Raw genomic sequence first — 11,408 nt, 5'->3', positions numbered from 1 at the left:
ATAAACAGTTCATAAATTATGTACATTCCCAGATTATTTTTTCTTGCAATATCATAAGCAATGGCTCTTTTACAATCACTGCACCTCTGTGTGTTTAAGGGGCCTTGCTCATTACATTGCAGACATTTCTAGAATTGGGTATAAAAGCAAAGAAAAACCCTGGAGCAGAGATACCCAGCAAGAAGGAAACGTAGCGGAGAAAATTACTGGAAACAAGATCCCGACTAGCCAGAAGTCAATGGACACTGTACTCTTCCTGGCCTTGAGAAATGATGTGGTTGAAATAGATTGATATAGAGGCACAGAGAGTGGCTTATCTTGTTTATGTCTGTCTCTCCCCACTGGAGTGTAAAAACCCATGGACATGGATTTTTGTCTTTTTTATTTGTCACCAAATCCTCAGTGTTTGGCACATAGTACTCATTCAATATAGTAAATATTTGTTGAATGAATGAATGAATGAATGCCTTGTCCTTCTGAATGGATGGGTGGGAGGGACATCCCTTCCACTTCAGGGACTAGTAGAGCACCACAAAACACTGCAAAGGGACTTGGCTATTGTAGCGTTTTACATTATATCCTCTCTTCAAACAATAGCAGTTTAAACATTTTTAGTTAACTTAAGAAATATCATTTTAGTCAAGAGAGACTTCCAACAAGTACTTTAAGTAACCACTGGGTCCACTGGGCCCTATCTGTATCTGAGGGGGAAACATTTAGGTTAGTAACAATACAGTTTTGTTTTGTTTGTCTCTTTGTTTTATTTAGGTTTTTGTTTTCATAAACAATCCATCCCTCACTTAACCAAGATAAAATGAATAATTGAGAACATGTTGATGTGTTCTTGAGAGAACATAAGGACTGGGCACAGTGCGGTGCAGCACAGGGTTATTTAGCCTTCCCAAATGGCTCTATGTCAGGCAGATAGTGAATGAAGATTTGGAGTCTGCAAAAGCACTTGAGGACAGTAACAGTGATATTGGGCAGGACCTCAGTGTTTCATATTGTTACCAAATGCAAGTGAGGCCAAACAAACCGAAACATCTGAGTTTGGAGCAGAGAAATTTTTATTGCAGGGCCATGCAAGGAGAATGGGTAGCTCATGCCCCCCCAAACCCTGAACTCCCCAGAGGGTTTCAGCAAAGCATTTTTAAAGGCAAGGTGAGGGAGAGGCATGGTTGCCTGTTGCAAACTTCTTGGTGTAGGAATCCTTTGCTCTTGCAGCTGTCCACGTAGCTCAGGTCACGATGTTCCTGTAAACTTTCAGCAAGACAAATTTTCTTCTCTGTTCTGCAACTTTTTATCTCTATATGAATGAAAAAGTGTTATACCCTTAAAGGTCAGAGCCTTGAGAACGGGCTATCCTGTATATATCATGCTATAGGCAACATTCTTTTTTTTTTTTTTTTTGTGGTACGCGGGCCTCTCACTGCTGTGGCCTCTCCCATTGCGGAGCACAGGCTCCGGACATGCAGGCTCAGCGGCCATGGCTCACGGGCCCAGCCGCTCCACGGCATGTGGGATCTTCCCGGACCAGGGCACGAACCCGTGTCCCCTGCATCGGCAGGCGGACTCTCAACCACTGCGCCACCAGGGAAGCCCCTATAGGCAACATTCTTAACTCAAAGCAGTAGCGATAGAATACAAAGGTTAAAGTAAAAGAAACAGATCTAATATGGAGTCAGATTTGTTCTTCCCTATTACAATATAGTTACACACGTCTTTTGATATTCCGATATTCTTCAGTCACAGCAGTTGCTGAAGGAGAGCTGTTAAGCACAGGGGAGTAATAAGCAAGTCTTGTTCTGCACATCCACCATATACCCCTTATTTTGCCAACAATTTGAGCATAGTTCCCTAATTGTTCTAACTTTATTTTTCCTTTAATTCTCCACCCTCCTTAATTTCCATCATTAATGACATTGTTTCTGGGATATGAGCTGGTAATTAACATGTGAGCTTCTTCAAGTTGAGATTTAACAGTCTTACATCCTATCTTGTCATCTACCCAAGCCTCTAATAGCACAACAAGGTGGCATAAAACAACTAAGAATATCTAACTTTCTAATTTCTGAATGATATGGAAAATACAATGAAATCCATCCAGGAATAAGTGACCGTATTATATGATTGACAGAATGGAAAATAGGCTAAAAGTTAATGTGATTTCCTTAGTGGGATTTTAGATTTAAAATATGAATACCTCTTTGGGTAGAAATATGGATGTCATGACTCTACCATGAACTTAGATATTTTTTCATGTTTATTTCATGTTTAATATCAAGTATGTTAGTGTATAACCTGTTTCTATACATCTCTGTGTATACAGGTCAGTTTCAGATCATTTCCAGAATACACACACATATCACACACACACACACACACACACACAAATAAAATGAATAGGTTCAATCAAATTAACAAAATTTAATTCACACACTAAATTCCTATTGTTCAGTAAGGAACATGGTTACAAACAGTCCAAATTCATTCTGGATTATAGGTAAACAAGAGCTACTTTAAAATACTCTGTCTTTTCATTCAAAAATAATGGATGTTTTTATTCACATCTTCTGTTACACATCTGAATTAGTGTTTGTAGTTTTCTTCATAATGGTCTATATTTTGTTTGCGTTGTTTGGTGATTGACATCTTTTTCATCATGGTTTCTCTTTTTATATAAGGAAGATATTGATTTTTGCATGCACATGTTGTGGCCAGTCACTTTTGTGGATATCTCATATGGGTTCTAATTATTTTAATATAGTCTCTTGGGATTTTTATATAAATAGTCATATTATGTGCCAAAAATAATAACTGACTAATTTCTAATGCTACGTCCTTTCCCCTTGCCCCATGGTTTTTGAGTGGTGGCCATGTGATTTAGCCATGGCTGTGTGTTTCTACCTGGGAATGTAAATCTTGTGGAAGGAAAGCAAAGGGAAAGACAGAGGAGAGGTTATTTGCTGTAGCTGCAGAGGGCTTGAGAGCCCAGTGGTATAATGATGACTGTCTGATGATACTAGGGGCCTCCTGAACAGATCATTTCTATAAAAGGATCTAAGCTTTCTGCCTTCCTTAATTTCCTTCCAAAGGATCCTGACTGGGGGGTGTGGGTGGGGACTGGAGTAGAGGATGGAGATGCAATAAAGGCAGAATTTAGAAAATGATGATTAAATTTGGAGCAGGAAAGGATGTTCGGATTAGCTCAGTAGTAGTGAATAGATTAGAATGACCAGTCAGAGAAGATTAGAGAGGGCTTTAGATCATGAATCTTAGACTAAGAAAATAGCCTTTGGGCTTTATGAGCATATGGTGATTTTGCATAAAAGTGTGAGTTAAAAATTACTTTTAACAGACTGTGAAAATAGAACTTACCTTAATTTCAGTGGAAATTGAGAATAATTGAACAGGGGTCAAATACCTACTTTGGGTCCTGCAGGACTGCCTACTGCAGAACATGCTAACAGATCGGAAATGTATTGCTACCAGTGTTGTGAATGCCCACTTCCATTTTTTAAATGTGTGGGAGTGAAAATACTAGAGGGAGAGAGTTTCTTGGGACAGGGGTGTCTGTGCATTATATGTCCACCCGTCCCCTACCATGGGGGAGAGCTAGGGACTGTGTCCGGGGAACTGCAGTCAGCAGTCCTAGTAGAGGAACTTTGAAAAGCCAATAAAAGTGCTTCCCAAGTGCGAGAAATGAATCAAAATGAAACAGTACTTGTGCATGCATTACATCCAGAAGAAGGAACACCTCTAATAGCATGTGATACTACACTGCTTATCTCTAATTACCTTTTATTCGTGGTCCTGGTTCTTGAGGTGTCGGACAACCAGGAACAGAGAAGGTGAAAGAGGAGTAGAGGAGAAGCAAAACTGTCCCCATCCGCCATTGCAGGCTTAAGTCTGATGCAGATGCTATCAGGGGCAGGGGGATGGGGGAAGGTTTTTAAATTGTATTCAACCAGATTGAGACAGTTTGTCACGAAAGGGCCTTAGAAATTTGGGGGGATCTGCCTGCAACTTGTGGCGGACTCAGGGAAAGAATTAGTTCGTGAGCATATTTGAAGGTAGAGTGGCAGAAAGAATAAAGGTGTTCTCTGCTTGTATCCTGTTGAGTCCAGAGGATTCAATGAAATATTTACATATTGTTGTATGAGGGGAAAGTTTACTATGAGGACACATGGGAAATAAGAAAATCAGGATATAATAACAGCTAGCTAGGAATGAGTTTTTTAAATCCTAAAGCTGGCAGCGGCAACAGAAAGAACTGGACAGATGTGAGAGAGATTTAAAGGATACATTATTGTATTTTTTATTTTTTGATGATGGCTAATTGAATCGAACAAGAAAATAGAAGATTAAAAGATTGCTTTGAAGTTTCAAGCCTGGAATAATGGTGGTACTATTTACAGAAAGAGAGTAATCAAAAGGGACTCATTATTGAACAAATGAGGAATAAAAGGGAAAAAAGGAATGTTTTGGAAAATGAAACTAAATAATAAAAAGGGAAATATTCGAACGTCTTTGAAATCAGAACAATGTAGGAGCAGGTCCGTCTTCATAGAAGACTAGTGATAGAAGATAGTGATAAAGGGAAATCGTTTACCACAGAACTTGTAACATCTCTGACACTATCTATAAATCCCGCATAACAACAACAACTATAATAATAATTTATGTCATTGATACTTGGGGGAATACTAATAGAATTATTGAGGGCTTACTATGTGCCATGTACTATGGAGTGCTTTAAATGTATCACCTTATTTAGTTCATATAACAGCATTCTTAGGTTTATAGCATTATTATACTTACTTTAAGGAGAAGGAATAGGAGAATTACTGAGTTTAAGGAACTTGCTGAAGTCTTTTATTTACCATTATTTAAATATCCTGGTACTGATGATATCCAAAAGGGATTATCAGATATAGAAATGATCCATTTCCCAAATAAATCAACAGATAAGGAAATAATCTCCCATGTATAGAATTTCAGTCACAATGATGACTAGTAATTGACTAGCATTTTCTACGCTTATGGTCTGTTTGCTTCTGTTGTTGGAAATTCAAAAATTTCCTTTCTGTTACTTGCTTTTTAAAAATAGTATATTGTGATTTTGGTTTTCATGTTCTGATTTATTGTTTTTCATGCAGCTATTGTTTTCTCTAAACTTGCCGCCCCATTTCCTTTTTCTCAAATATAAGCTTTTTATTTTAGAACAGTTTTAAATATATAGAATTATTGGGAAGATAGTACAGAGAGCTCCAGTAGACCGCATATCTACCTTCCTCTACTGTTAATTTCACACATTTGTGTGGTACATTTGTTACAATTAATGAACAAATATTGATACATTATTATTAACTAAAGTCCATACCTCATTCACATTTCCTTAGTTTTTCCCTAATGTCCTTTTTTTGTTCAGATGGACTCAGTATATTATTTATATTACATTTAGTTGTCATGTCTCCTTGGGGTCCTCTAGACTGTGACAATTTCTCAGATGTTTCTTGTTTTGGATGACCTTGACAGTTCTGTATGGATAGGTATTGTTTCTGCATGTTTCTGAATTTGGGTTTGTCTGATATTTATCTCATGACTAGACTGGTGTTATGGTTTCTCAGGGATAAGAACACAAAGGCAAAGTGCCCTTTTCATCATATCATATCAAGGGGCTATCAGTTTGACATCACTTTGATGTTGCTCCTGATCCCCTGGTTGAGGTAGTGTTTGTCAAATTTCTCCACTGTAAAGTTACTCTTTTATTTACTGTTTTCCATATTTATTCTTTGGAAGAATGTCACTAGGTGCTGCCCATTAATGTAATGGGGAGTTATGCTCCTCCCTCCTTGAGAGCAGAGTATCTATATAAATTGTTTGGAATTCTTTTCCATGAAAGATTTGTCTCTCCTCTCCAGTTTTTAAAAATTAATTCCATCATTTATTTATATCGGTATGGACTGATGGATATGCATTACTGCACCTTATTCTCCCGCACCCTTCAGTGAGATTTCATACATTTGTAACACATTTAGATTCTTTTGTCATACTAATATACTAGTCTGCATTCCATACTAACATCTACCAACCTCTTAAGTGATTTTTTAAAAAATTTACATACATTAAGGTTTACTTTTTGTTTTGTAATGTTCTATGAGTTTTGTTTAATATCTTATATTGACCACTGTAGTATCATAAAGATACTGCCCTAAACAATACTGCTTCACTGACCTAAAAAATCCTTTGTGCTTCACTTGTTCAACCCTTCCCAACATGTTATTTTTCTATATCAGTTATCTCAGTTCTTTGAAAAAAATTCAAGACCTATAATTAATTTATCTTTATATGAGTGTGTATGTAATACACATGCACACATATGTATGTATATTTGTACACAGTTAACAAATTGGTTGCACCTTTTTAATAATGTAGGAATCACTTTAACTTCACTGCTAACTATGAACAGAAAGTGATATTCCCACTTACAAAGTTATCAAAGTGTCAAGAATATTGGTACCATCATCACATGATGAAGTATGTTTGTGAGCTTAACCACTGAAGGATATTGTATTACCTAATCTGTGTCACAAATCTGGTGAAAAACCTTCCGATTGGAAAAGTTTAATGATATCATTCTGTTTATTCCAAGGGATTGATGCTGAGTCATAGAAAAACAGACATCAAACACATATGTTTTTTTCATGTCCCTCCAAAGGCTTCATTCTCATTCCATTATTGTTTAGTATTTATTAACAATTATCTAATTGTCTTCAGGTGTTATAAATGAGACCCTAGGGCTAAAGATAGATAATTCAAGAACATGATCAATTTGCAACATGTAGGAAGAACTAAAGTGCAAATGGAAATTATTCAGGACCTATCAGTATATAACTAAAATGATGCTCAGTAATTGCCCAGTCAATTTGCCAAAATTGGTCTCTGAATCTTCTACACTGCTGCACTTTTTATTCTTTTAAAAAGCCAGAGATAACCTTAGTCCTGTATTTAGTATCACGTTTTCATTATCTTTAAGAAGAAACTGATGAAGTGAGCTAAAGTTTCCTTGGGAGAAGTTCACATGGGATTTGTAAAAGTGCTCTGGGCTACTCCTCATTACTGGGCACCAATGAGAAGCAAGTTTTTCATTGAATGTTGAAAAACTGTACTTAAATCTGGTTCTGCCACTTTCTAGCTATGTTACTTGGGGCAGGTCATTTAATGCTCTAGTTTTATCAGTAAAATTGAAATAATAATACCTAGCTCATAGAACTATTTATCTATTTATTCATATAGTCAATAGATATTTGTTGAATGCCTCCTGTATGTCAGATGTGTTTGATAGGCCCTGGAAATACAGAAAGGATCAAGAAACGTAGGTTCCTATCTTCATGAAGCTTTTATCCTGGTTAAGAAAATAGACATTGTACAGATAATCAATTGCCTTTGTGAAAAATATTACATAGAATAGATTTATAGCATATTATGAGTTTTATGTTGTGAGGAACACAATTTAACATACAAAAATACATAATTTGTTGTACATATTTGTTGCTCAAAAGATGTGAATACCATCTACCATTACCACTTAGGTATTTATTTATTGAGCTTGCAGTTATTGTCAACTTCTACATGGTAGTGGAATGTGTATGAACAGGCACCATGTGTGTTTGTTGCAATTAATGAACCTACATTGATATATTGTAATCACCCAAAGTCCATAGCTTACCTTAGGCTTCACTCCTGGTGTTGTATATGATGTGGGTTTAGATAAATGTATAATGACATGTAGCCATCATTATAGTATCATACAGATTATTTTCATACCCTAAAGATCCTCTGTGTTCCATTTTATTCATCTCTACCCTCCAACTCAGCTCCTGGCAGTCTTTTTACTGTCTTCATATTTTTGCATTTCCAGAATGTCATTTTATTGAAATCATACAGTATATAGACTTTTAAGATTGGCTTCTTTTACTTAGTAATATGCATTTACAATTCCACCATGTCTTTTCATGGCTGGATAACTCATTTATTTTTAGTGATGAATGACATTCCATTTTCTGGATGTAGCACAGTTTATGTTTTAGTTTTCCCATAGATACTTTTGGGTTTTCTATGCAGACAATTTTATCTCCTGTGAAAAATGACAATTTTTGTTTCTTTCCAATTTTTATTATTTGATTTCATTTTTTTCTTACTTTATCACATTGATTAAAACTTTAAAAATTACATATCAAATTTTGTAATCATGGTTATACCAGAAGAGTCAAAGGGTTTAGTATAATTTGTCTAATATTATCTGGTTTAATGTGTTTTAGAGGGAGAAATTATTTTTCAGTAGGTTTTTTCATCTTTTTATTATTTAATTATTCTTGAATCAATTTTTATAATTTATATTTTTTCCCAAAGTTGTTTATTTCATATGTTTTCAATTCTTGACAAATCATTATCATATTACTTCTAATTTCTATATTATGTACCCATTTTCCTTTCTAATATTCTTTATTAATGCCTTTTTTTCTTGAACAGTACTTGTAGAGATTTGTTACTTTTTAAATTTTTCTCTAAGAAACTTCCTTTGGTTTTATTGATATTCTCTATTCCTTTGTTTTTATATCATTAATAATATCTTTTATATCTGATCATTTTTTTCTTCTATTTTATTTATGTATGCAGTATCTTTTAGATTCTTAAAATTAGCTCAGCTTCCAAAAATATATCCCTGTGCTATTGCAGAACTGATTATTTTATTCACCATCGTCCCCAGGTAGAGTTCCGGCTCCTTATCCAGGTATGCAAACCTGATCTTTCCCATCTCTAGTCTCATCCTTTGCCCTTCCAAATTGTTTTAGTTCTCCACAGGCCTCATGCCCTTCCTTCTACCTGTAATTTTGGTCACCTTTTCCTTTCCCGAACAATCCTACAAACCCTTCAGGATTGATCTTAGGTATTCTCACTAAACCTTGGTTTGGACTAAGGGCTCCACCTGTCCTGTGCACCATTGCACCTTGTTAATCTTTTCATTGAACCATTTAGTGTTAGAATTGAGTTGGTCACTTCATTTCTGTATCTTCCCAAGTATGCTCCAACTAGTCCAGGATAAGAGTCTTGTCTTAATTCATTTTAAAATAGATGTTTTATTTTGAAATAATGCCAGATTTATAGAAAAGTTGCAAAGATAGCACAGAGAATCCCTGTAAAATCCCCACCTGATTTTAGTTTCTGTAGTGCTATCATCTGTGATTTAGTTTCTCATCATCTGTATTTGTCAAATCTAAGAAACCAACATTGACACATTAACTAAACTTCAAACTTTATTTGGTTTTCACCAGTTTTTTCATTAATTTCCTTCTGTTCCAGAATCCAACCCAGGATATCACATTTCATTTAGTTGTCATATCTCCTTAGCCTTTGGGGATCTATGACGATTTATCAGTCTTGTTTTGTTTATTCAGTTTTATAACCCAGCAACTAAGTAATCTAAACTGATAACTTAGAAAATAGACAATGAATTATTCTGGTTTTGATAGTTCTGCTCTCTTATTTTGCTATTTGCTCAGTTCTAATTTTTCTAACTGCTGCTAAAAATTTGCTGCTTTATGCTGTGCACAGATTTCTGGCCACTAGTTCCAGCTAGCTTTACCTTTGGGCTTTATGCTAGTTACTTCTCACTCATAGGCCTTTCCCACTTCTTTTGGGCCCACAGAAATTTCTTGGATGGCTTGGATGAAAAGGTTGCATACATATGGTTAAAGGTTACAGAACTGAGAAGCTACAGTGTTGCGTATTCACTGACTGCTCAATATAATATCAAGGGGTAAGGTGAGATCCCACAATTCTTTGGAGCTCTAGCATTGTAAATGCAATACACTTCACGTCCATAAGACCAGAGGATATCAGACCCTCCCCAGTATTTGGTACCATCGGCTTCTCACTGGCTACAGAAGGGGATAGCGTGCTAAGGAACATCCATTACATACAACAAACCTCTCATTGGAGTAAACCCCCGATGTATGGACTCTGACCTTAATTGGATCAAGCAGCAGTGAGAATGTGCCCCAGGGCTGTGTATATGGCACTGGCACCAATAATTCACTACTTGGAACAGCATAAAGTGGTAAGATGAAGAATTCTGGAAATACTTGTCTGCAGTTTTGTAGCTTTAGGCTTAGATTGTTCACTCACCTAAAGGCTCTCCTTGAGCCCCATGAATGATGACTTTGACCTAACAGACATGCTTTTAGACAAAGAATTTTTGTTTGGATCCTTAACTTTTATTCCCTTGAAGTCTTCAATGATACATAAGCCTGCCCTAAAAGCAGCGAGTGAAAAAAGTACTTGGTCTAACTGGATACAGAAAGTAATTTTATAAATTTACTAACAATATCCCAATAGACTTTTCATATTATCCCCTATATAACCCTTGGACAAAAATACAATTTAGATAAATTGTAGCTTTGGTAATACCTGCAGCTGAGAAATACAATAGTGAAGATTATAGAGTTTTTCATGAATGTCATCCCCAAAGAGTTACAGCCAAATTATTTAGGACCTATGGAGGAAAATAAAACTCAGGATTGCATTTATATGTAATTTTATTTGTCCTGAGGCCAACCTGACTACAGAGGAGCAAAGGCTGATGTAGGGCACAAGGTTTTGCTCAAGATAGATGTTGGACTTTTGTATGATACCTGTCAACACAGTAATTGGTACATGCGTAATTCCCTAAAAATTATATAATTACATAGGATACAAATTTAAAGCCAAATATGGAAACCTTGGCCATCAACATAAGACCGATAATTCACTACTGACTCTGTCTGAAAAGCAATTGTTTAATTCTTTTGTTCATCTTGCTAAATGTGTACACAGCAGTCCCTATCTGCCAGCACCTGTTCACAGAACCCTCTATAGTTGGGTGACTAGTCTAGAGACTTGCACAAAGAAAGTAGGTGATCAAAAGATACTTGATTGAATACATGATGGTGAATTTAATTAATATGATAAGTTTAATGGAGCAGTCCATTGCCTTCCTGGACTCCAAGAATTATCTTAAACTTGAGACTGACTTTGAGGGGAAAAAAATGGTTACGCTTCATAAAACTAGAGTGGACTTTAGGTGCCAAATGAGTTTTCAGCTTTTGTTTTGGGATAGGGGAATATTAGGTGAGCCAGTAGTACTAAACAAGATAGGTCATTCTCCATTCCCACAGAAACTCTCCCAACCCAGTCTTTTATGAACTCTCACAGGACCCCTGTAAATTGCTTCTTCATGTCCTTCCTTTACCTTAGAGAATGTTGCCTCATTAACTCTTTTTTAAGCATAACTCAGATCATTTCAGAGCTGCATGAGGAAAATTTTTAACAGCTTTGTTGAGGTGTAATTAATATGAAACATACTA

The sequence above is a fragment of the Mesoplodon bidens genome (assembly GCF_964165515.1).
Source record: "Mesoplodon bidens genome assembly, chromosome: 9".
NCBI lineage: Eukaryota > Metazoa > Chordata > Mammalia > Artiodactyla > Ziphiidae > Mesoplodon > Mesoplodon bidens.
Note: the sequence above shows the minus strand (reverse complement) of the source record.